This window comes from Schistocerca piceifrons, unplaced genomic scaffold, assembly GCF_021461385.2.
Source record: "Schistocerca piceifrons isolate TAMUIC-IGC-003096 unplaced genomic scaffold, iqSchPice1.1 HiC_scaffold_464, whole genome shotgun sequence".
Taxonomy (NCBI): Eukaryota; Metazoa; Arthropoda; class Insecta; order Orthoptera; family Acrididae; genus Schistocerca; species Schistocerca piceifrons.
Window position 1 is genome coordinate 12644 of NW_025728694.1, and position 21492 is coordinate 34135.

General features: G+C 50.8%; 26 non-coding genes across 26 annotated transcripts; all 26 read left to right on the top strand.

The window, feature by feature from the left end:
* Window positions 1-10: 10 nt before the first annotated feature.
* Window positions 11-82, top strand: Trnae-cuc. Its single transcript has one exon. It is a non-coding gene; the product is annotated as a tRNA-Glu (tRNA).
* Window positions 83-464: 382 nt separating this feature from the next.
* Trnah-gug lies at window positions 465-536 on the top strand. The gene has a single exon. It is a non-coding gene; the product is annotated as a tRNA-His (tRNA).
* A 287-nt stretch (window positions 537-823) lies between these two features.
* Window positions 824-905, top strand: Trnal-aag. Its single transcript has one exon. It is a non-coding gene; the product is annotated as a tRNA-Leu (tRNA).
* Window positions 906-985: 80 nt separating this feature from the next.
* Trnal-cag lies at window positions 986-1067 on the top strand. The gene has a single exon. It is a non-coding gene; the product is annotated as a tRNA-Leu (tRNA).
* Window positions 1068-1345: 278 nt separating this feature from the next.
* Trnae-cuc lies at window positions 1346-1417 on the top strand. The gene has a single exon. It is a non-coding gene; the product is annotated as a tRNA-Glu (tRNA).
* A 382-nt stretch (window positions 1418-1799) lies between these two features.
* On the top strand, window positions 1800-1871 carry Trnah-gug. The gene has a single exon. It is a non-coding gene; the product is annotated as a tRNA-His (tRNA).
* A 287-nt stretch (window positions 1872-2158) lies between these two features.
* On the top strand, window positions 2159-2240 carry Trnal-aag. The gene has a single exon. It is a non-coding gene; the product is annotated as a tRNA-Leu (tRNA).
* An 80-nt stretch (window positions 2241-2320) lies between these two features.
* On the top strand, window positions 2321-2402 carry Trnal-cag. Its single transcript has one exon. It is a non-coding gene; the product is annotated as a tRNA-Leu (tRNA).
* Window positions 2403-2680: 278 nt separating this feature from the next.
* On the top strand, window positions 2681-2752 carry Trnae-cuc. Its single transcript has one exon. It is a non-coding gene; the product is annotated as a tRNA-Glu (tRNA).
* Window positions 2753-3134: 382 nt separating this feature from the next.
* Trnah-gug lies at window positions 3135-3206 on the top strand. The gene has a single exon. It is a non-coding gene; the product is annotated as a tRNA-His (tRNA).
* A 287-nt stretch (window positions 3207-3493) lies between these two features.
* Window positions 3494-3575, top strand: Trnal-aag. Its single transcript has one exon. It is a non-coding gene; the product is annotated as a tRNA-Leu (tRNA).
* Window positions 3576-3655: 80 nt separating this feature from the next.
* Window positions 3656-3737, top strand: Trnal-cag. Its single transcript has one exon. It is a non-coding gene; the product is annotated as a tRNA-Leu (tRNA).
* A 278-nt stretch (window positions 3738-4015) lies between these two features.
* Trnae-cuc lies at window positions 4016-4087 on the top strand. Its single transcript has one exon. It is a non-coding gene; the product is annotated as a tRNA-Glu (tRNA).
* A 382-nt stretch (window positions 4088-4469) lies between these two features.
* On the top strand, window positions 4470-4541 carry Trnah-gug. Its single transcript has one exon. It is a non-coding gene; the product is annotated as a tRNA-His (tRNA).
* A 287-nt stretch (window positions 4542-4828) lies between these two features.
* Trnal-aag lies at window positions 4829-4910 on the top strand. The gene has a single exon. It is a non-coding gene; the product is annotated as a tRNA-Leu (tRNA).
* A 6126-nt stretch (window positions 4911-11036) lies between these two features.
* On the top strand, window positions 11037-11108 carry Trnae-cuc. The gene has a single exon. It is a non-coding gene; the product is annotated as a tRNA-Glu (tRNA).
* Window positions 11109-12088: 980 nt separating this feature from the next.
* Trnal-cag lies at window positions 12089-12170 on the top strand. The gene has a single exon. It is a non-coding gene; the product is annotated as a tRNA-Leu (tRNA).
* Window positions 12171-18508: 6338 nt separating this feature from the next.
* Trnah-gug lies at window positions 18509-18580 on the top strand. Its single transcript has one exon. It is a non-coding gene; the product is annotated as a tRNA-His (tRNA).
* A 287-nt stretch (window positions 18581-18867) lies between these two features.
* Trnal-aag lies at window positions 18868-18949 on the top strand. The gene has a single exon. It is a non-coding gene; the product is annotated as a tRNA-Leu (tRNA).
* An 80-nt stretch (window positions 18950-19029) lies between these two features.
* On the top strand, window positions 19030-19111 carry Trnal-cag. The gene has a single exon. It is a non-coding gene; the product is annotated as a tRNA-Leu (tRNA).
* A 278-nt stretch (window positions 19112-19389) lies between these two features.
* On the top strand, window positions 19390-19461 carry Trnae-cuc. Its single transcript has one exon. It is a non-coding gene; the product is annotated as a tRNA-Glu (tRNA).
* A 382-nt stretch (window positions 19462-19843) lies between these two features.
* Window positions 19844-19915, top strand: Trnah-gug. The gene has a single exon. It is a non-coding gene; the product is annotated as a tRNA-His (tRNA).
* Window positions 19916-20202: 287 nt separating this feature from the next.
* Window positions 20203-20284, top strand: Trnal-aag. Its single transcript has one exon. It is a non-coding gene; the product is annotated as a tRNA-Leu (tRNA).
* Window positions 20285-20364: 80 nt separating this feature from the next.
* Trnal-cag lies at window positions 20365-20446 on the top strand. Its single transcript has one exon. It is a non-coding gene; the product is annotated as a tRNA-Leu (tRNA).
* Window positions 20447-20724: 278 nt separating this feature from the next.
* Window positions 20725-20796, top strand: Trnae-cuc. The gene has a single exon. It is a non-coding gene; the product is annotated as a tRNA-Glu (tRNA).
* A 382-nt stretch (window positions 20797-21178) lies between these two features.
* Window positions 21179-21250, top strand: Trnah-gug. Its single transcript has one exon. It is a non-coding gene; the product is annotated as a tRNA-His (tRNA).
* Window positions 21251-21492: the final 242 nt, after the last annotated feature.

The window sequence follows — 21492 nt, forward strand, 5'->3', positions numbered from 1 at the left end:
GGCGTCGTTATCCGGTGTGGTCTAGTGGCTAGGATACCTGGCTCTCACCCAGGAGGCCCGGGTTCGATTCCCGGTACCGGAAATGCGCATTTTGTTGCTCCTCTTATGCGACTTGTCCTGACTTAGCTCGACTGACGCTCCGCTGACGCTTGCAGAAAACTACGTTAAGTACGATTCGTGGTGACAAGTGACGGCGAGAGCGATGCGACATGTATCCACCTCTTATCGAGGCACCTACCTGTGGTCAACAGAGCTGGAGGACTGCAAGACATTGCCACGGGGGTTGAATGCAGCTAACCACACTGCTTAGTGTCCTAACAGCGCAGACACGTTCGCTTGCCAGTATACATGTAATGGAGACCGCGTCTGACACAGCTGTGGGGAGACACAGTGGTGTGTGGGCTGAGCTTTGCTGTGCATCGCCACTTGCAGTCGCGAGAACTGCTCTCGGCGGTGCTTCCGTGGCCGTGATCGTCTAGTGGTTAGGACATTGCGTTGTGGCCGCAATAACCCAGGTTCGAATCCTGGTCACGGCAAATTTTAAAGTTTTGCCTTGCTGTCGCTGCAGTGACGATTGTGACTCAGTGTTTGAAATCACAGTGCCCTCTTCATTTTTCACTCATGTTCCGCAGGCTGCAGGTGGCACTACCAGTTCATTATCAACACGCAATGCCGCCGCACCAGAGCGCGGGCAGCTGCCTGTGTAGTTAATCTCTATTCGAAAAGGGCAGTTGTTTGAGGTGCAATGGATGAGCAGCCAGTTGCAGCAGAACAGGGAGCTGTGTCGCGCACTGTTTCCACAAAAGCGAAGAACACTGACGCAGGTAGCGTGGCCGAGCGGTCTAAGGCGCTGGTTTAAGGCACCAGTCTCTTCGGAGGCGTGGGTTCGAATCCCACCGCTGCCAATTTTTACTTCTCGTTTTTGTGCCATTGCGGTGTGGTCTCGTGGGTAAGAACGCAGCTCCTGTGACCGCCGTGGCGCGTAGGTAGCGTGGCCGAGCGGTCTAAGGCGCTGGTTTCAGGCACCAGTCTCTTCGGAGGCGTGGGTTCGAATCCCACCGCTGCCAATGTTTTCTGTCTCGGAAGCCGTAGCACTGATTACCCGCGACGAAAACAGCGCGGCAAGCCGTGAGCGTCTCTTTCTTAAATTGTCGTAGCAGCACAGTGCGTGGTGCAACGACAGGATTCACAGGCGCAGTTTGGTGTCACGATTGCTGGCGTTCGTCTCCACGAAATGTGTCCAGAGCACGACGTTCTATAAAGTGGAAACGCTAATTTTTGCCGTTGTCGTCAAGTAGATTGTGTATAGCTTGCTGTGTTCGCAGGAGGAGCCCTGCCGTCGTTATCCGGTGTGGTCTAGTGGCTAGGATACCTGGCTCTCACCCAGGAGGCCCGGGTTCGATTCCCGGTACCGGAAATGCGCATTTTGTTGCTCCTCTTATGCGACTTGTCCTGACTTAGCTCGACTGACGCTCCGCTGACGCTTGCAGAAAACTACGTTAAGTACGATTCGTGGTGACAAGTGACGGCGAGAGCGATGCGACATGTATCCACCTCTTATCGAGGCACCTACCTGTGGTCAACAGAGCTGGAGGACTGCAAGACATTGCCACGGGGGTTGAATGCAGCTAACCACACTGCTTAGTGTCCTAACAGCGCAGACACGTTCGCTTGCCAGTATACATGTAATGGAGACCGCGTCTGACACAGCTGTGGGGAGACACAGTGGTGTGTGGGCTGAGCTTTGCTGTGCATCGCCACTTGCAGTCGCGAGAACTGCTCTCGGCGGTGCTTCCGTGGCCGTGATCGTCTAGTGGTTAGGACATTGCGTTGTGGCCGCAATAACCCAGGTTCGAATCCTGGTCACGGCAAATTTTAAAGTTTTGCCTTGCTGTCGCTGCAGTGACGATTGTGACTCAGTGTTTGAAATCACAGTGCCCTCTTCATTTTTCACTCATGTTCCGCAGGCTGCAGGTGGCACTACCAGTTCATTATCAACACGCAATGCCGCCGCACCAGAGCGCGGGCAGCTGCCTGTGTAGTTAATCTCTATTCGAAAAGGGCAGTTGTTTGAGGTGCAATGGATGAGCAGCCAGTTGCAGCAGAACAGGGAGCTGTGTCGCGCACTGTTTCCACAAAAGCGAAGAACACTGACGCAGGTAGCGTGGCCGAGCGGTCTAAGGCGCTGGTTTAAGGCACCAGTCTCTTCGGAGGCGTGGGTTCGAATCCCACCGCTGCCAATTTTTACTTCTCGTTTTTGTGCCATTGCGGTGTGGTCTCGTGGGTAAGAACGCAGCTCCTGTGACCGCCGTGGCGCGTAGGTAGCGTGGCCGAGCGGTCTAAGGCGCTGGTTTCAGGCACCAGTCTCTTCGGAGGCGTGGGTTCGAATCCCACCGCTGCCAATGTTTTCTGTCTCGGAAGCCGTAGCACTGATTACCCGCGACGAAAACAGCGCGGCAAGCCGTGAGCGTCTCTTTCTTAAATTGTCGTAGCAGCACAGTGCGTGGTGCAACGACAGGATTCACAGGCGCAGTTTGGTGTCACGATTGCTGGCGTTCGTCTCCACGAAATGTGTCCAGAGCACGACGTTCTATAAAGTGGAAACGCTAATTTTTGCCGTTGTCGTCAAGTAGATTGTGTATAGCTTGCTGTGTTCGCAGGAGGAGCCCTGGCGTCGTTATCCGGTGTGGTCTAGTGGCTAGGATACCTGGCTCTCACCCAGGAGGCCCGGGTTCGATTCCCGGTACCGGAAATGCGCATTTTGTTGCTCCTCTTATGCGACTTGTCCTGACTTAGCTCGACTGACGCTCCGCTGACGCTTGCAGAAAACTACGTTAAGTACGATTCGTGGTGACAAGTGACGGCGAGAGCGATGCGACATGTATCCACCTCTTATCGAGGCACCTACCTGTGGTCAACAGAGCTGGAGGACTGCAAGACATTGCCACGGGGGTTGAATGCAGCTAACCACACTGCTTAGTGTCCTAACAGCGCAGACACGTTCGCTTGCCAGTATACATGTAATGGAGACCGCGTCTGACACAGCTGTGGGGAGACACAGTGGTGTGTGGGCTGAGCTTTGCTGTGCATCGCCACTTGCAGTCGCGAGAACTGCTCTCGGCGGTGCTTCCGTGGCCGTGATCGTCTAGTGGTTAGGACATTGCGTTGTGGCCGCAATAACCCAGGTTCGAATCCTGGTCACGGCAAATTTTAAAGTTTTGCCTTGCTGTCGCTGCAGTGACGATTGTGACTCAGTGTTTGAAATCACAGTGCCCTCTTCATTTTTCACTCATGTTCCGCAGGCTGCAGGTGGCACTACCAGTTCATTATCAACACGCAATGCCGCCGCACCAGAGCGCGGGCAGCTGCCTGTGTAGTTAATCTCTATTCGAAAAGGGCAGTTGTTTGAGGTGCAATGGATGAGCAGCCAGTTGCAGCAGAACAGGGAGCTGTGTCGCGCACTGTTTCCACAAAAGCGAAGAACACTGACGCAGGTAGCGTGGCCGAGCGGTCTAAGGCGCTGGTTTAAGGCACCAGTCTCTTCGGAGGCGTGGGTTCGAATCCCACCGCTGCCAATTTTTACTTCTCGTTTTTGTGCCATTGCGGTGTGGTCTCGTGGGTAAGAACGCAGCTCCTGTGACCGCCGTGGCGCGTAGGTAGCGTGGCCGAGCGGTCTAAGGCGCTGGTTTCAGGCACCAGTCTCTTCGGAGGCGTGGGTTCGAATCCCACCGCTGCCAATGTTTTCTGTCTCGGAAGCCGTAGCACTGATTACCCGCGACGAAAACAGCGCGGCAAGCCGTGAGCGTCTCTTTCTTAAATTGTCGTAGCAGCACAGTGCGTGGTGCAACGACAGGATTCACAGGCGCAGTTTGGTGTCACGATTGCTGGCGTTCGTCTCCACGAAATGTGTCCAGAGCACGACGTTCTATAAGGTGGAAACGCTAATTTTTGCCGTTGTCGTCAAGTAGATTGTGTATAGCTTGCTGTGTTCGCAGGAGGAGCCCTGGCGTCGTTATCCGGTGTGGTCTAGTGGCTAGGATACCTGGCTCTCACCCAGGAGGCCCGGGTTCGATTCCCGGTACCGGAAATGCGCATTTTGTTGCTCCTCTTATGCGACTTGTCCCGACTTAGCTCGACTGACGCTCCGCTGACGCTTGCAGAAAACTACGTTAAGTACGATTCGTGGTGACAAGTGACGGCGAGAGCGATGCGACATGTATCCACCTCTTATCGAGGCACCTACCTGTGGTCAACAGAGCTGGAGGACTGCAAGACATTGCCACGGGGGTTGAATGCAGCTAACCACACTGCTTAGTGTCCTAACAGCGCAGACACGTTCGCTTGCCAGTATACATGTAATGGAGACCGCGTCTGACACAGCTGTGGGGAGACACAGTGGTGTGTGGGCTGAGCTTTGCTGTGCATCGCCACTTGCAGTCGCGAGAACTGCTCTCGGCGGTGCTTCCGTGGCCGTGATCGTCTAGTGGTTAGGACATTGCGTTGTGGCCGCAATAACCCAGGTTCGAATCCTGGTCACGGCAAATTTTAAAGTTTTGCCTTGCTGTCGCTGCAGTGACGATTGTGACTCAGTGTTTGAAATCACAGTGCCCTCTTCATTTTTCACTCATGTTCCGCAGGCTGCAGGTGGCACTACCAGTTCATTATCAACACGCAATGCCGCCGCACCAGAGCGCGGGCAGCTGCCTGTGTAGTTAATCTCTATTCGAAAAGGGCAGTTGTTTGAGGTGCAATGGATGAGCAGCCAGTTGCAGCAGAACAGGGAGCTGTGTCGCGCACTGTTTCCACAAAAGCGAAGAACACTGACGCAGGTAGCGTGGCCGAGCGGTCTAAGGCGCTGGTTTAAGGCACCAGTCTCTTCGGAGGCGTGGGTTCGAATCCCACCGCTGCCAATTTTTACTTCTCGTTTTTGTGCCATTGCGGTGTGGTCTCGTGGGTAAGAACGCAGCTCCTGTGACCGCCGTGGCGCGTAGGTAGCGTGGCCGAGCATGTTGCGCTTGAGCCGCGACAGCGATCGGACGTGCCTAAACTTCCGTGCCGTCGTAGCGCCGCAAACTGTGTTTTGATCGTTTCTTGTGACTGTGATTGTGCGTTTTCTCGTGGTATTTTGAGATTTTGTCTCTTCTCGTCGTCTTGTTTATCTTACTAGCGGTTTCGGCCGCTTGTCGTTACAGTTATGGCTAAATCGGTTCCCCGAAAGAATACATTGTGTTTTGAGTTTGACAAGGCATCGCGTCGTGTGCAACCAAGCTCCCTGGAAATTCATGATTGGATTGTGGATATAATTGGGATAACGTCCGACCAGGTTCACACAGCGTACTATGATATGGCGGATTACTGTTTCTTTGTCAAGTTTCTCACTCCGTTACAACTGGAGAAAATCTTGCAGAAAACTGGAGGAAAGGCGGAATTCCATCATCGAGACCAGTCGGTGAGTACCGTGATAATCACCAATGCTGATGTAGAATATAAGCAGGTTCGGGTCTTCAATTTGCCACCAGAAGTTGACAATTACCTGTTGAAGGATGTTCTTGCAAAATACGGTGATATTCGGCAAATCAGAATGGAAAAATGGTCTAGCCAACACAAATTGCAATGCTACAGTGGGGTTCGTTCTGTTGATATGAGCATTAAAGTTAATATTCCCTCGAATATCGTGGTCTGTGGCTATAAAGCACATGTCGTTTATAGTGGGCAAGTCGAAACTTGTTATATTTGTAACGAGAGTGGTCATTTACGCAGTGATTGTCCTCGGCGTGTTTTCGTGCTTAAAAACTCCCTACAAAAACGCCAGAGGTTGACACTAGCTGATATTATGACCCAACATCAGAAGTTGGGGGAGACAACTTTGCAACCCAGTACGTCAGAGGCCGTTGAACCCGATCTTAGCAACGAGTCCTTCCCGCCTTTAGCACAAAAGAGCGAGAAGCTTCCACTTGCTGTCAGCACCACGTTATCGGTCGGTAACAAACGACGCCGTACCTGTGACGATAGTGGAACTGATGAAGAGTTGTCGGCCAACGACCAGATATCTGTCACGGACGCGAACCCTCCCTCGCAGGAAACCCTTGCCGTGGACAGCATAGGTGAGGGCTCCGACGCCGCTGCTTCCCCGGCGGCGTCGGTCAACAACGGTGTCGACCAGTGTTTACAGCTGACTGTTGTGACGCCGCCGGCCGGCCCGCCACTACCCGACTTGGATGCACAACAAGTGGACGACCGTCCGATGTCGGCTCTACAGCCACCCGACGAGGACGTTGGTCCGGAGACCGTTGTAAACACCAACCCGCCCGTCGCTGAACACAACCAACCTCAGAGGCCGGAAGACTGTTTACCAACAGACCGTGTGGATACAAACAAACACACCTTGCTTTCCGCCGCCGCGATTTCGCACGAGTTAGCTACAGTGGAGGAAGCCGGCACTCCGACTACCGATTTCAGTCATGATCCGCCCACCCCACCTTCTGCCATGGAACTCCCGACTGGTGGACGACGGAAAACTAAACCCAAACCAAATGTCTCCGCGGCCCGAAGAAAGACTCCGACCAAAGGAGCCGCGGAATCTGGACGCGAACCTGGCACTGTAAATTCGCCGTCTGACAGTGCGATGGACTGGGCCGCTAATGCAATGAAGCTTTCTTCCTCCTTCGATGGGCACGACCCAGGCATATAAATTTCTGTCTCTTAATATTAACAGGATCACGTCAGCTTTGAAAACAGCGTTGTTGCGACAGTTTATCTACGACTCTGAAGCCGATGTTGTACTGCTACAGGAAGTGTCTATGTTAAGTCTCCCCGTCCCTGGTTTTCATACGATAGCAAATGTAACGAAAGACACGAGCACAGGCACAGCCATTTTATTACGCGAGGGCATCCCTGTTCGAAGCATTGAAATACTCGAGTGTGGTAGGGGTATTGCCTGTCAAATTTTTGACGTCACCATAGTGAACATCTACGCACCGTCTGGTTCAACTCGCAAATCCGATAGAGCCAAATTTTTCAAAGAAGACATCATCTATTTGTTGCGACGGAACCCATCACAATTCATCCTTAGTGGCGACTTCAATTGTGTCCTCAATCGAAAAGATCAGTCTCCGAACTTCAATTACTGTCGGGAATTGCATGATCTGGTACGTCATCTGCGAATGCAGGATGCATGGGAACTCAAGAACCCCACTAAGGTTAAATTTACGTACTTTACTTCGACGGCATGCAGCCGCCTTGATCGGTTGTACGTCACGGAGAATATCTGCCATCGTGTTCTCGACACGGATGTCATTCCAGCTAGCTTTTCAGACCATTGTGCCCTTTCCGTAACGATCAGTTTAGACAGACAATGGACTCACCGATTCCGGAATCAATGGAGCCTCAATGTTTCTCTCCTGACGGATAATTACATACAAGATGTTATTCATGCGACGTGGACGGACTGTCTCAAGCGACGTTGTAAGTACGCTACCACTATCGCCTGGTGGAATGAGGTGGTCAAACGGAGGATGAGACAAACTCTGAAAAATTATGGCTGGCAACGGGCCCAGGATACCAAACGAACCATCGATTTTTACCAGACGGTATTGCGGGAGTTGTATACGCAAGTAACCGTAACGAATACGAACTTGGAAGGGATCAAGAAAATCAAGGCCAAACTACTAGCCATAAAGCGTACACAACTTGCGGGGCTGCAGACCAAAGCTCAAACTAAGTCGCTTCAGGAAGACGAAGTCACGTCCCTGTACCACCTTATCAAGCACCGTGCGAACCGCCAGAGAACGTTTATTGAGGAACTTGAGACCGCTGATGGGGTCCTCCTCACTCATCAGAGGGATATCCTTCGCGCCGTTGCCGAATATTTTACTCAACTGTACTCGCAATGTGCTACCCGTGGGACTGTTGACCCTGTGGCTTTCTGTACTCCATCTTCAGAAGTCACGCACGCCGATAACTGCGCGATATTGCAAGATTTTGATGCGGATGACGTCCTGGACCTGATCACTAGTTCCCCGTCACGAAAATCCCCCGGCCCTGATGGGCTGCCGAAAGAATTCTATGTGCGCTTCTGGCCTCTCATTGGACAAGCCTTTACAACAGTCCTCAACGAGGTGATGCGCGGGACTCCCTTGCCGGCAGACCTCAAGGAAGGCAGAATTGTCTTGGTTCCCAAACGCAAACACCGGAAAGCTCTTGATCATTATCGTCCGATAACTCTACTCAATTTCGATTATAAAACTTTTGCCAGAGCACTAAATAGCAGACTAACGGCGGTGGTGAAAAAGGTGGTCCAAAATCATCAATCTTGTTTCCCTGGTCGGTCCATTATGACACCCATCTCGGAATATAGAGACATTATTTCGATAGCATCGGTGACTAACGTGAACTGTGCATTCTTATTTGTTGACTTTTCTAAAGCATTCGATCGAGTGAGTCATGATTATCTCATGCGTTTCCTGCAGCATTGTGGATTCAATGAAAGCGTTATTGCCATCATACGACACCTGATAACTGGTATTACAACAAAGGTTAGCGTCAATGGACAGCTCACGCAGCCTATCGAGATTCAAAGAGGGGTCCCGCAGGGGAGCCCCCTCTCCATGCTCTTGTTCGTGCTGGCGCTCGAACCATTCCTACGCTCCGTCGCCGATAAACTGACCGGCCTGACCACGACCGGTCCTTCTTTTGTGGTTCGCGCTTACGCCGATGATGTCGGGGTTTTAATACGGGCCGAAGAAGAAATACCGATCCTTAAGTCCGAAATTGATAACTACTGCCGTGTCTCTGGAGCACGAATCAACACCGATAAATGCAGATTCGTCAAAATCCGTGGATTGGCAAACGTAACCGTCCCGTGGGCACAAACTGCGGAAACCCACACAACCTTAGGTATGATTGTCGATCGATGCCCACTGAAAATGTGTGCCAAAAATTGGCGGCGGATCGCCGATTCCATGCACGGCGCTATTCGCGAAAACAACTGGCGGTCTATCAACCTGCTTCAACGAATTCGTCTCCTCGACACTTACATTTTCAGTAAAGCCTACTACATGGCCCAAATTTTTCCGATTCCAAGGTTACAGGCGAAGCGACTTATGAAACTCTCCAACTATTTTCTCTGGCAAGGGAACATTTTTAAATCGAAATATACCACATTGACCATGCCACGGAAGGCTGGAGGACTCAATTTACCAGACATCGACAGAAAGTGTACGGCCTTGTACATCAAACGTATTACCATGTTGTTGAGGAAGGAACCGCTCAGTGTAACACATTGGCTCTTCCACATTTTACGTCCTATAGATCTCCGTCCACCCTCTGCTGTAGGACACATCAATTTTCAACTAAAACATGTCCGGTACTACTATCTCGAAGTAAGTTACATCGGGGGCGCCGTTGTTCACAGGTCGGATTTATCGACAAAGGTTCTGCTCGACAGATGGCATCGAACTATGATACACCACCCCATGGAAATCAAACACCCAAGTGTCCAATGGAATATAGTCTGGCACAACATCAGCTTATCCATCCATACTTCCGTTGTGGCATCCACGTGGTATCAGGTTGTTAATAGTGTTATCCCCACAAATGAACGGTTGCACCGCATAGGCTTACAAGACAGTGCTCGATGTGCGCGTTGTGGCCTGGTCGACACCTTACGCCACAGATTTACATGCGGTGGCCATCTACTTAACTGGAAATGGGTGCAACAACGTTTGGGTCTCTTAACTCGCAGCAGTGCGGCCAGTCACTCCACCGATTTCCTCCTCTGGCCAGACACCACATATTATCCTGCGACCAAGAACAACACTGTGATGTGGCTACTGGGACACTATGTGACATATGTTATTTGCCACAATGGCGACGACGATCTCGTAAGTTTTGAAACTTACATGCGAACAGCGCAGTGGCAAATGACACGGTTCTCCGCAGACAAAAAAAATTTTGGAAACATGATCGCCATTATTTTTGAAAAGAAAGGTGTTGGATAACACCTCCTCACTCTTCATTGGTACCGTTCCTCGTCAACGACCGGCCCTTCAGATTAAACAATCAGAGTACTTCAGCAGCGACAGGCACCGCATCCTGAATTCGGATTCTCAGACATATCCTCACGAGAATATGTAAAGTAAACACAAAAACTACGAAAAAAAAACAAAAAACAAATGGATAAGGCGTCGGACTTCGGATCCGAAGATTTCAGGTTCGAATCCTTTAAAAAAAAAAAAAAAAAAAAAAATGGTGTAACGGTTAGCACTCTGGACTCTGAATCCAGCGATCCGAGTTCGAATCTCGGTGGAACCTTCGTTTAGTCTAAATTTTCTGTAATAAGCGTTTCTCGCCGAGGAAGTAACAGCGATAGGCTCAGGGGTGTAGTTTCTACGTTTGTATTAAAAACGAGATGTCTATGAAACGGCTGAATATTGGTGCGACTATGTGACCTATATAGCACATTAAACGAGTAATGCCTGTAAGAGCAAGCAATTTTACTATAATTCGAAGAAATATCATTATCCTACGAAGGCTAAGAATCCCATGATTATCAACTAGCTAAAAAAAAAAAAAAAAAAAAAAAAAAAAAAAAAAAAAAAAAAAAAAAAAAAAAAAAAAAAATGGTGTAACGGTTAGCACTCTGGACTCTGAATCCAGCGATCCGAGAAAAAAAAAAAAAAAAAAAAAAAAAGCGGTCTAAGGCGCTGGTTTCAGGCACCAGTCTCTTCGGAGGCGTGGGTTCGAATCCCACCGCTGCCAATGTTTTCTGTCTCGGAAGCCGTAGCACTGATTACCCGCGACGAAAACAGCGCGGCAAGCCGTGAGCGTCTCTTTCTTAAATTGTCGTAGCAGCACAGTGCGTGGTGCAACGACAGGATTCACAGGCGCAGTTTGGTGTCACGATTGCTGGCGTTCGTCTCCACGAAATGTGTCCAGAGCACGACGTTCTATAAGGTGGAAACGCTAATTTTTGCCGTTGTCGTCAAGTAGATTGTGTATAGCTTGCTGTGTTCGCAGGAGGAGCCCTGGCGTCGTTATCCGGTGTGGTCTAGTGGCTAGGATACCTGGCTCTCACCCAGGAGGCCCGGGTTCGATTCCCGGTACCGGAAATGCGCATTTTGTTGCTCCTCTTATGCGACTTGTCCCGACTTAGCTCGACTGACGCTCCGCTGACGCTTGCAGAAAACTACGTTAAGTACGATTCGTGGTGACAAGTGACGGCGAGAGCGATGCGACATGTATCCACCTCTTATCGAGGCACCTACCTGTGGTCAACAGAGCTGGAGGACTGCAAGACATTGCCACGGGGGTTGAATGCAGCTAACCACACTGCTTAGTGTCCTAACAGCGCAGACACGTTCGCTTGCCAGTATACATGTAATGGAGACCGCGTCTGACACAGCTGTGGGGAGACACAGTGGTGTGTGGGCTGAGCTTTGCTGTGCATCGCCACTTGCAGTCGCGAGAACTGCTCTCGGCGGTGCTTCCGTGGCCGTGATCGTCTAGTGGTTTGGACTCGCATTCGGGAGGACGACGGTTCAATCCCGTCTCCGGCCATCCTGATAGCCGGCACGGTAGCTCAGCGTGTTCGGTCAGAGGCCTGTGTGCTCTCTGCAATAAAAAAACTGAGTCAAGGATTCAACGATCAACTTTAACGGATGTCTTGTGACGTCCGCCCAGACCACACGCAACGAACTATATCGAACAAAATGAAAAAAAAAAAAAGAAAAAAAAAAAAAAAAAAGTGGTTAGGACATTGCGTTGTGGCCGCAATAACCCAGGTTCCAATCCTGGTCACGGCAAATTTTAAAGTTTTGCCTTGCTGTCGCTGCAGTGACGATTGTGACTCAGTGTTTGAAATCACAGTGCCCTCTTCATTTTTCACTCATGTTCCGCAGGCTGCAGGTGGCACTACCAGTTCATTATCAACACGCAATGCCGCCGCACCAGAGCGCGGGCAGCTGCCTGTGTAGTTAATCTCTATTCGAAAAGGGCAGTTGTTTGAGGTGCAATGGATGAGCAGCCAGTTGCAGCAGAACAGGGAGCTGTGTCGCGCACTGTTTCCACAAAAGCGAAGAACACTGACGCAGGTAGCGTGGCCGAGCGGTCTAAGGCGCTGGTTTCAGGCACCAGTCTCTTCGGAGGCGTGGGTTCGAATCCCACCGCTGCCAATGTTTTCTGTCTCGGAAGCCGTAGCACTGATTACCCGCGACGAAAACAGCGCGGCAAGCCGTGAGCGTCTCTTTCTTAAATTGTCGTAGCAGCACAGTGCGTGGTGCAACGACAGGATTCACAGGCGCAGTTTGGTGTCACGATTGCTGGCGTTCGTCTCCACGAAATGTGTCCAGAGCACGACGTTCTATAAGGTGGAAACGCTAATTTTTGCCGTTGTCGTCAAGTAGATTGTGTATAGCTTGCTGTGTTCGCAGGAGGAGCCCTGGCGTCGTTATCCGGTGTGGTCTAGTGGCTCAGTTCCGCTTTAGACGCCGTGCAGTGTGGACGTGCCTAGTCATCCGCTCCGCCGTAGCGTTACGTATAGTGGACTATCGTTGTTTACGTGTTGTGTTGCAACTTCTGTGAGTGTTTCTCCGTCGTTGTTTCGTACCTTTTGTTACTTTCTGTCCTTATTTCAGTGTGTTGTGTGTAGCGGTTTCGACCGCCTATTTTGAAAATGTCGTCCCAGGTTATTCCTCGTCAGGCTACAGTTAGTTTTACTTTCGACAAGTCAACCCGCAATGTGCAACCTAGTTCCCTTGAGATACATGATTGGTTGGTAGATACCTTTGGTGTTCATTCGGATCAGGTGCACACTGCTTATTTTGATACCGAACTGTATGTTTTCTTTGTTAAGTTCATGGACCCACTTCAGGTTGATAAAATTCTTTCTAAATATGGTCATCAAGTTCTCTTTCGGCATCGGGATGATTCTGTAAGTACCGTTCTGCTTTCCAATGCTTCCATCACGTATACCAATGTTCGTGTTTACAACCTTCCACCGGAGGTGGATAATGTCTATCTTAAGGAGGGTCTACAGAAGTATGGTGATGTAAAGAGCATTCGCCTTGAACGCTGGTCAAGCCAACATCGCCTGCAATGTTACAGTGGTATTCGTTCAGTCGAAATGCACATTAAGCAGAATATTCCATCTCACCTGCAGATCGGTGGATATCGTGTCCATGTAACATATAGTGGTCAGGTTGGCACCTGTTTTTTGTGCAATGAAAGTGGTCACGTGCGTACTGACTGTCCGCGGAGGGTTTTTGTTTTAAAAAATTCTCTCGAACAGCGTCGCAAGTTAACGGTCGCTGACCTCGTTGCAGGTGGTTCTGCTCTTGGTGTAGCACAGTCCAGTGGTAGTAGCGCCCCGCCACAGGTTTTGCGCACCCCTGACACAGAATTTCCTCCTTTGCGTGCTAAATCTGATGTTGTTCCGTCTGTCCCTCAGGTGGGTGTGCCACTTTTGAATAATAAGAGGCGTCGCCCACACGATGGAAATAGTACGGATGAGGATCTCCCTGAGATGCCCCAGTCCGAGCGACCGGCATCCTCCGAGCCACTGTGTACTGTAGCTGCTCCCTGCCCTCCTGAGGTAGCGGTTCCGGTGGCGGCTGCTGGCCCCCCTCCGGCCTCCGACGCAGCTTCTCTCGAGTCGGGACGTCGGTCGGGCCTGTTGGCGCCGTCTTCCAAACCGACTTCGATGTCACAACAAGTGGAGCCGCGACAACTTCCTGCTTCGCTGCCCCATACCTCTGCCAGCGGAGCTGCTCCGCTTCCTTCCAACTCTGCGGCCTCGGACCTTCCTGCTCACGTTTCGCCTCCGTGCAGTCCATGTTTGCCGGAAGCTAGTGCAGGTGTTGACCATTCCGTTTCGTCGGATGTTTCCGCCGCGACCCCGGATCCCGCATGTGGACCGGCGCGGGTGGTGTCGGATACAGAACTTGACCCTCCTACGTCACCGGCGGCTGAAGCTTCCTTGCCCGTCAGCCGACGCAAGTTACGCGTTCAGCCGAACGTTAATGCTGTTCGTAAAAAACCGAAACGTAAGGGATCCGCGGAACGGGGTAGCACTCCCCCTCCCTCGGATGCCTCCGTCACCCCTGGTATGGACTGTGACGCTGGTGCGTCGGTGTAGGTGATTTGTTTTCTCGCTTTTCTGTCTATGGTTCAAGCATACACCTTTCTTACCTTAAATGTTAACCGTATTGAGTCCGACGTTCGCATTGCCTCTTTGCGGCAGTTTATTTACGACGCCTGTGCGGACGTAGTGTTTTTGCAGGAAGTGTTGTTTTCTGATCTCTCTCTACCTGGATTTCAAACTGCTTTTAATGTCGCGCCGGAATATTCAACAGGAACTGCTCTTTTCTCTCGAGAGGGCATTCCTATTACTGACATTGAATTCCTTGACTCTGGCCGTGGGATTGGTTGTCGTCTTTTTGATCTCCGCCTCGTTGTTTTGTATGCCCCCTCTGGTTCGGGTCACACTGTGGCTCGATCGCGCTTTTATAAAGAAGAGCTTATTTATCTTTTGCGCCAGAGTCCTCGGAGTCTCCTGCTCGGAGGCGATTTTAATTGTGTTTTACGCCCTGCAGACCAGTCCCCCAATTTTAATTATTGCCGTGATTTACATGACTTAGTTCGTACGATGCATCTGCGTGATGTTTGGGAACACAAATATCCAACCCTGGTGAAATATACGTTTTTTACCGGGTCCTCATGCAGTAGACTCGACAGATTCTATTTATCTGATTTTTTATGTGATAAAATTCTTTCTGTCGATGTTATTCCTACTAGTTTTTCTGACCATTGTGCTTTTACTGCAACTGTAAATCTTAGTCACCAACCTGCAAAACTTTATCGTTCCCAGTGGATGTTAAATGTTTCCCACCTTGCCGACAGTGCTATGGATGATGTTATAAGTGGCGTGTGGGAGCGATGTCTTCGCTCTGTCCCGCGATACCCCTCCTTGCTGGTTTGGTGGACTGCGTTTGCCAAGCCCAAGATTCGTCAGACTTTGATTTTTTACTGTGCTGCAAGGGCGCGTGATTTTAAGAACACGTATGAATATTACTACTCTGTCCTGCGTGAACTATATGTCGCGGCGGGTACCTCTCCACTGCGGATCCATGATGTTCGTCGTATTAAAGCCAAGCTCTTGAGCCTTAAACGACGACAGATGGATGGTCTGCGAGTTAAGTCGAAACCTCACTCTCTTGTTGAAGGTGAGCTGACATCCTTGTACCACCTGCTACGGCATCAGACTCGTCGTCGTCGCTCCTTCATCTCTTCTCTTACGGTGGATGATGGACGACAGCTTATTGCACAGGAGGAAATGGTTCGTGCTCTTCATCAGTATTATACTAGTCTATATTCTGCCGATGATTCTGGTGAGTCTCTTTCGGATGATGTCCTTGGGGATCTAACTGCGACGATCGCGCCTGACGCGAACGGCGAATTTCTCCGGGAGTTCCAGGTAGATGATGTTTTCGATTTTATTGCTCGCTCTCCGTCCAGTAAATCGCCGGGTCCAGACGGCCTGCCTAAAGAATTTTATCTCCGTTTTTGGCCTCTTTTGGGTGGCATTTTTACGCAGATTTTAAATGAGATTGTCAGGGGGGTGGATGTGCCTGCCGATTTTAAAGTAGGGAAAATTGTTTTAATTCCGAAGTCCTCTGGTCGTTTATCTGCTGCCAATCTTCGTCCGCTCACATTGCTGAACTTTGACTACAAGACAGCTGCTAGAGCGCTCAATAGCCGGTTGTCTTCTCTGCTTCGGGGTGTGATTGGTGCACATCAATGTTGTTTTCATGATAGATCTATTCTGACACCAGTAGCCGAATATCGGGATGTTGTCTCGGTTGCGGCGGTTACAAACGTACATTGTGCCTTTGCCTTCCTTGATTTTTACAAGGCTTTTGATCACGTCAGTCATGTGTTTTTAGATCATGTTTTAGGTACAATAGGTTTTAACGCTTCATCACGTGGTGTTCTTGGCAATTTGTATAGGGGAATAACAGCTCGGGTGTCAGTCAATGGGCAGCTGACGCCGCCCATTGCTATCCGCCGCGGAGTGCCTCAGGGTAGTCCGCTCTCTATGTCTTTATTCGTATTGTCCCTGGAACCGCTGCTTCGGACTATTGCTCTCAAGCTTCAGGGTATGTCCCTCTCTGGTGGGAAGCTCTCTGTTAAGGCATATGCGGATGATGTCGTTGTTCTCCTCCGTCAACGTGATGATATCCGGTTGTTGAAAGGGGCAGTTGATGCATACTGTCGTGTCTCTGGAGCGCGTCTCAATCAGGGTAAATGTAAGTTCCTTGATATTCGAGGATTTCGCGATGCTGATGTCCCTTGGGCCACTTTTGTCGATCGCCATACGTCCTTGGGGATTATCATTGATCGGTGTCCTCTAAAAATGGCGGCTCTCAATTGGAAATCTGTCACCGAGAAGATACAGGGGGCTCTGATGGTCCATGAGCAGCGCTCTGCTACCATTTTGCAAAAAGTCAGAATTTTAGACACCTACGTTCTATGTAAAGCTTATTATGTTGCTCAGCTGTTCCCACTTCCCATGATGGTGGCGAAAAGGTTGCGCCAATTGTCTAGCAGGTTTATATGGAAGGGCCATCTATTCAAGTTACGTTACGAGGTTATGACGAAACCGCGTATCTCCGGAGGCTTGGGCCTCTCTGACATTACTCGCAAGGCGTCTGCTTTGTACGTCCGCCGAACGACTCTAATTGTTACGCAAGAAGAGACTTCAATTACATCCAGGCTTTTTACTGTTGTGCGTCCGGCGAGCCTTGCTCCACCTGTCGATGTCGGACGGCTAAATATTAAGCTGAAACACATTCGGGAGTTTTACATTGCGGTGAGTTACCTCGGTGACGTCTTCTTGCGGCGACCGGTGCCAACGACCAAGGGCTTGATTGCCCGCTGGGAGGGGCTGGCCGGTCCCAATCCAATAGAACTGGCGTCTCCATCTGTGTCCTGGAGGAACGTCTGGAAGAATGTTAGTCTGCCGATCCACTCTATGGCCGTGGCGTCCACGTGGTATAGGGTAATAAATAATTTGGTTCCCACCAATGTACGACTGCACCGTATTGGTCTTTCTGACACGGACACCTGTACTCGGTGTGGTCTCCTGGATACCCTTGAACATCGATTCACCTGCTGTGGGCACCTTGCCAATTGGCGTTGGCTCAGGAAACAACTTGCTTTTGTCACTAGGTCTGCTGAAGCCGCTTATACTATTGACATCATCGTCCGGCCCGATTCCTCCTTTTTTCCGCGAACGAAGCTCCATACAGTCATGTGGTTGATTGGACATTTCGTACATTTTGTCATCAGTTGTCATGAAGACGATGGACACCTAGCATTTCGGCAGTACATGCTTACTGCTTACTGGCAGCGCTTGCGATTGCCAGGCCTCCGTGATGATTTTGCAAATATGCTTAGCCTGACATTTGAAAGAGAGGGTGTTGGCTAAGGACACCTGTGTGAGCCATTTTCTTTTATACTGTTTCGGGATTTACCGCCTTGGTGTATGTTTCTTCTTTACATCCAGGACTGAAGATTTCGTGGACCTTTAGGGCGCTCAAGAAAAACAAACGAGCGACCACGAACCGAGACAGTAGGGGATAATACTACGCCCTTGTACAGGTGCCTTTCGGAAACAGGACGGTGGAGTCGTCGTGGCCAGGCCTCGGGCTTCGACCCCTGCCCACTTTGCTTCCGCAGGCCTGAATCTCACTGTCACCTCTAACTTTACACAATGAAAAAAAAATATGAATTAATTATGCACTCCCAGTATATCAAAATTGAGGTACAAATCCACCCTTTGCTGTTTGCATTAGAAACCAATTATATCTTCTTTTTATTTAAGTGTGTGTGTGTGTATGTCTGTGTGTGTGTATGTGTGTGTGTGTGTGTGTGTGTGTGTGTGTGTCTGTGTGTGTTCCCTTTGGACTTAAAAGAATGCTGTAAAAAAAAAAAAAAAAAAAAAAAAGTCGGTAGAGCATTAGGCTTTTAACCTAAGGGTCCAGGGTTAAAAAAAAAAAAAAAAAAAAAAAAAAGTGGCTAGGATACCTGGCTCTCACCCAGGAGGCCCGGGTTCGATTCCCGGTACCGGAAATGCGCATTTTGTTGCTCCTCTTATGCGACTTGTCCCGACTTAGCTCGACTGACGCTCCGCTGACGCTTGCAGAAAACTACGTTAAGTACGATTCGTGGTGACAAGTGACGGCGAGAGCGATGCGACATGTATCCACCTCTTATCGAGGCACCTACCTGTGGTCAACAGAGCTGGAGGACTGCAAGACATTGCCACGGGGGTTGAATGCAGCTAACCACACTGCTTAGTGTCCTAACAGCGCAGACACGTTCGCTTGCCAGTATACATGTAATGGAGACCGCGTCTGACACAGCTGTGGGGAGACACAGTGGTGTGTGGGCTGAGCTTTGCTGTGCATCGCCACTTGCAGTCGCGAGAACTGCTCTCGGCGGTGCTTCCGTGGCCGTGATCGTCTAGTGGTTAGGACATTGCGTTGTGGCCGCAATAACCCAGGTTCGAATCCTGGTCACGGCAAATTTTAAAGTTTTGCCTTGCTGTCGCTGCAGTGACGATTGTGACTCAGTGTTTGAAATCACAGTGCCCTCTTCATTTTTCACTCATGTTCCGCAGGCTGCAGGTGGCACTACCAGTTCATTATCAACACGCAATGCCGCCGCACCAGAGCGCGGGCAGCTGCCTGTGTAGTTAATCTCTATTCGAAAAGGGCAGTTGTTTGAGGTGCAATGGATGAGCAGCCAGTTGCAGCAGAACAGGGAGCTGTGTCGCGCACTGTTTCCACAAAAGCGAAGAACACTGACGCAGGTAGCGTGGCCGAGCGGTCTAAGGCGCTGGTTTAAGGCACCAGTCTCTTCAGAGGCGTGGGTTCGAATCCCACCGCTGCCAATTTTTACTTCTCGTTTTTGTGCCATTGCGGTGTGGTCTCGTGGGTAAGAACGCAGCTCCTGTGACCGCCGTGGCGCGTAGGTAGCGTGGCCGAGCGGTCTAAGGCGCTGGTTTCAGGCACCAGTCTCTTCGGAGGCGTGGGTTCGAATCCCACCGCTGCCAATGTTTTCTGTCTCGGAAGCCGTAGCACTGATTACCCGCGACGAAAACAGCGCGGCAAGCCGTGAGCGTCTCTTTCTTAAATTGTCGTAGCAGCACAGTGCGTGGTGCAACGACAGGATTCACAGGCGCAGTTTGGTGTCACGATTGCTGGCGTTCGTCTCCACGAAATGTGTCCAGAGCACGACGTTCTATAAGGTGGAAACGCTAATTTTTGCCGTTGTCGTCAAGTAGATTGTGTATAGCTTGCTGTGTTCGCAGGAGGAGCCCTGGCGTCGTTATCCGGTGTGGTCTAGTGGCTAGGATACCTGGCTCTCACCCAGGAGGCCCGGGTTCGATTCCCGGTACCGGAAATGCGCATTTTGTTGCTCCTCTTATGCGACTTGTCCCGACTTAGCTCGACTGACGCTCCGCTGACGCTTGCAGAAAACTACGTTAAGTACGATTCGTGGTGACAAGTGACGGCGAGAGCGATGCGACATGTATCCACCTCTTATCGAGGCACCTACCTGTGGTCAACAGAGCTGGAGGACTGCAAGACATTGCCACGGGGGTTGAATGCAGCTAACCACACTGCTTAGTGTCCTAACAGCGCAGACACGTTCGCTTGCCAGTATACATGTAATGGAGACCGCGTCTGACACAGCTGTGGGGAGACACAGTGGTGTGTGGGCTGAGCTTTGCTGTGCATCGCCACTTGCAGTCGCGAGAACTGCTCTCGGCGGTGCTTCCGTGGCCGTGATCGTCTAGTGGTTAGGACATTGCGTTGTGGCCGCAATAACCCAGGTTCGAATCCTGGTCACGGCAAATTTTAAAGTTTTGCCTTGCTGTCGCTGCAGTGACGATTGTGACTCAGTGTTTGAAATCACAGTGCCCTCTTCATTTTTCACTCATGTTCCGCAGGCTGCAGGTGGCACTACCAGTTCATTATCAACACGCAATGCCGCCGCACCAGAGCGCGGGCAGCTGCCTGTGTAGTTAATCTCTATTCGAAAAGGGCAGTTGTTTGAGGTGCAATGGATGAGCAGCCAGTTGCAGCAGAACAGGGAGCTGTGTCGCGCACTGTTTCCACAAAAGCGAAGAACACTGACGCAGGTAGCGTGGCCGAGCGGTCTAAGGCGCTGGTTTAAGGCACCAGTCTCTTCGGAGGCGTGGGTTCGAATCCCACCGCTGCCAATTTTTACTTCTCGTTTTTGTGCCATTGCGGTGTGGTCTCGTGGGTAAGAACGCAGCTCCTGTGACCGCCGTGGCGCGTAGGTAGCGTGGCCGAGCGGTCTAAGGCGCTGGTTTCAGGCACCAGTCTCTTCGGAGGCGTGGGTTCGAATCCCACCGCTGCCAATGTTTTCTGTCTCGGAAGCCGTAGCACTGATTACCCGCGACGAAAACAGCGCGGCAAGCCGTGAGCGTCTCTTTCTTAAATTGTCGTAGCAGCACAGTGCGTGGTGCAACGACAGGATTCACAGGCGCAGTTTGGTGTCACGATTGCTGGCGTTCGTCTCCACGAAATGTGTCCAGAGCACGACGTTCTATAAGGTGGAAACGCTAATTTTTGCCGTTGTCGTCAAGTAGATTGTGTATAGCTTGCTGTGTTCGCAGGAGGAGCCCTGGCGTCGTTATCCGGTGTGGTCTAGTGGCTAGGATACCTGGCTCTCACCCAGGAGGCCCGGGTTCGATTCCCGGTACCGGAAATGCGCATTTTGTTGCTCCTCTTATGCGACTTGTCCCGACTTAGCTCGACTGACGCTCCGCTGACGCTTGCAGAAAACTACGTTAAGTACGATTCGTGGTGACAAGTGACGGCGAGAGCGATGCGACATGTATCCACCTCTTATCGAGGCACCTACCTGTGGTCAACAGAGCTGGAGGACTGCAAGACATTGCCACGGGGGTTGAATGCAGCTAACCACACTGCTTAGTGTCCTAACAGCGCAGACACGTTCGCTTGCCAGTATACATGTAATGGAGACCGCGTCTGACACAGCTGTGGGGAGACACAGTGGTGTGTGGGCTGAGCTTTGCTGTGCATCGCCACTTGCAGTCGCGAGAACTGCTCTCGGCGGTGCTTCCGTGGCCGTGATCGTCTAGTGGTTAGGACATTGCGTTGTGGCCGCAATAACCCAGGTTCGAATCCTGGTCACGGCAAATTTTAAAGTTTTGCCTTGCTGTCGCTGCAGTGACGATTGTGACTCAGTGTTTGAAATCACAGTGCCCTCTTCATTTTTCACTCATGTTCCGCAGGCTGCAGGTGGCACTACCAGTTCATTATCAACACGCAATGCCGCCGCACCAGAGCGCGGGCAGCTGCCTGTGTAGTTAATCTCTATTCGAAAAGGGCAGTTGTTTGAGGTGCAATGGATGAGCAGCCAGTTGCAGCAGAACAGGGA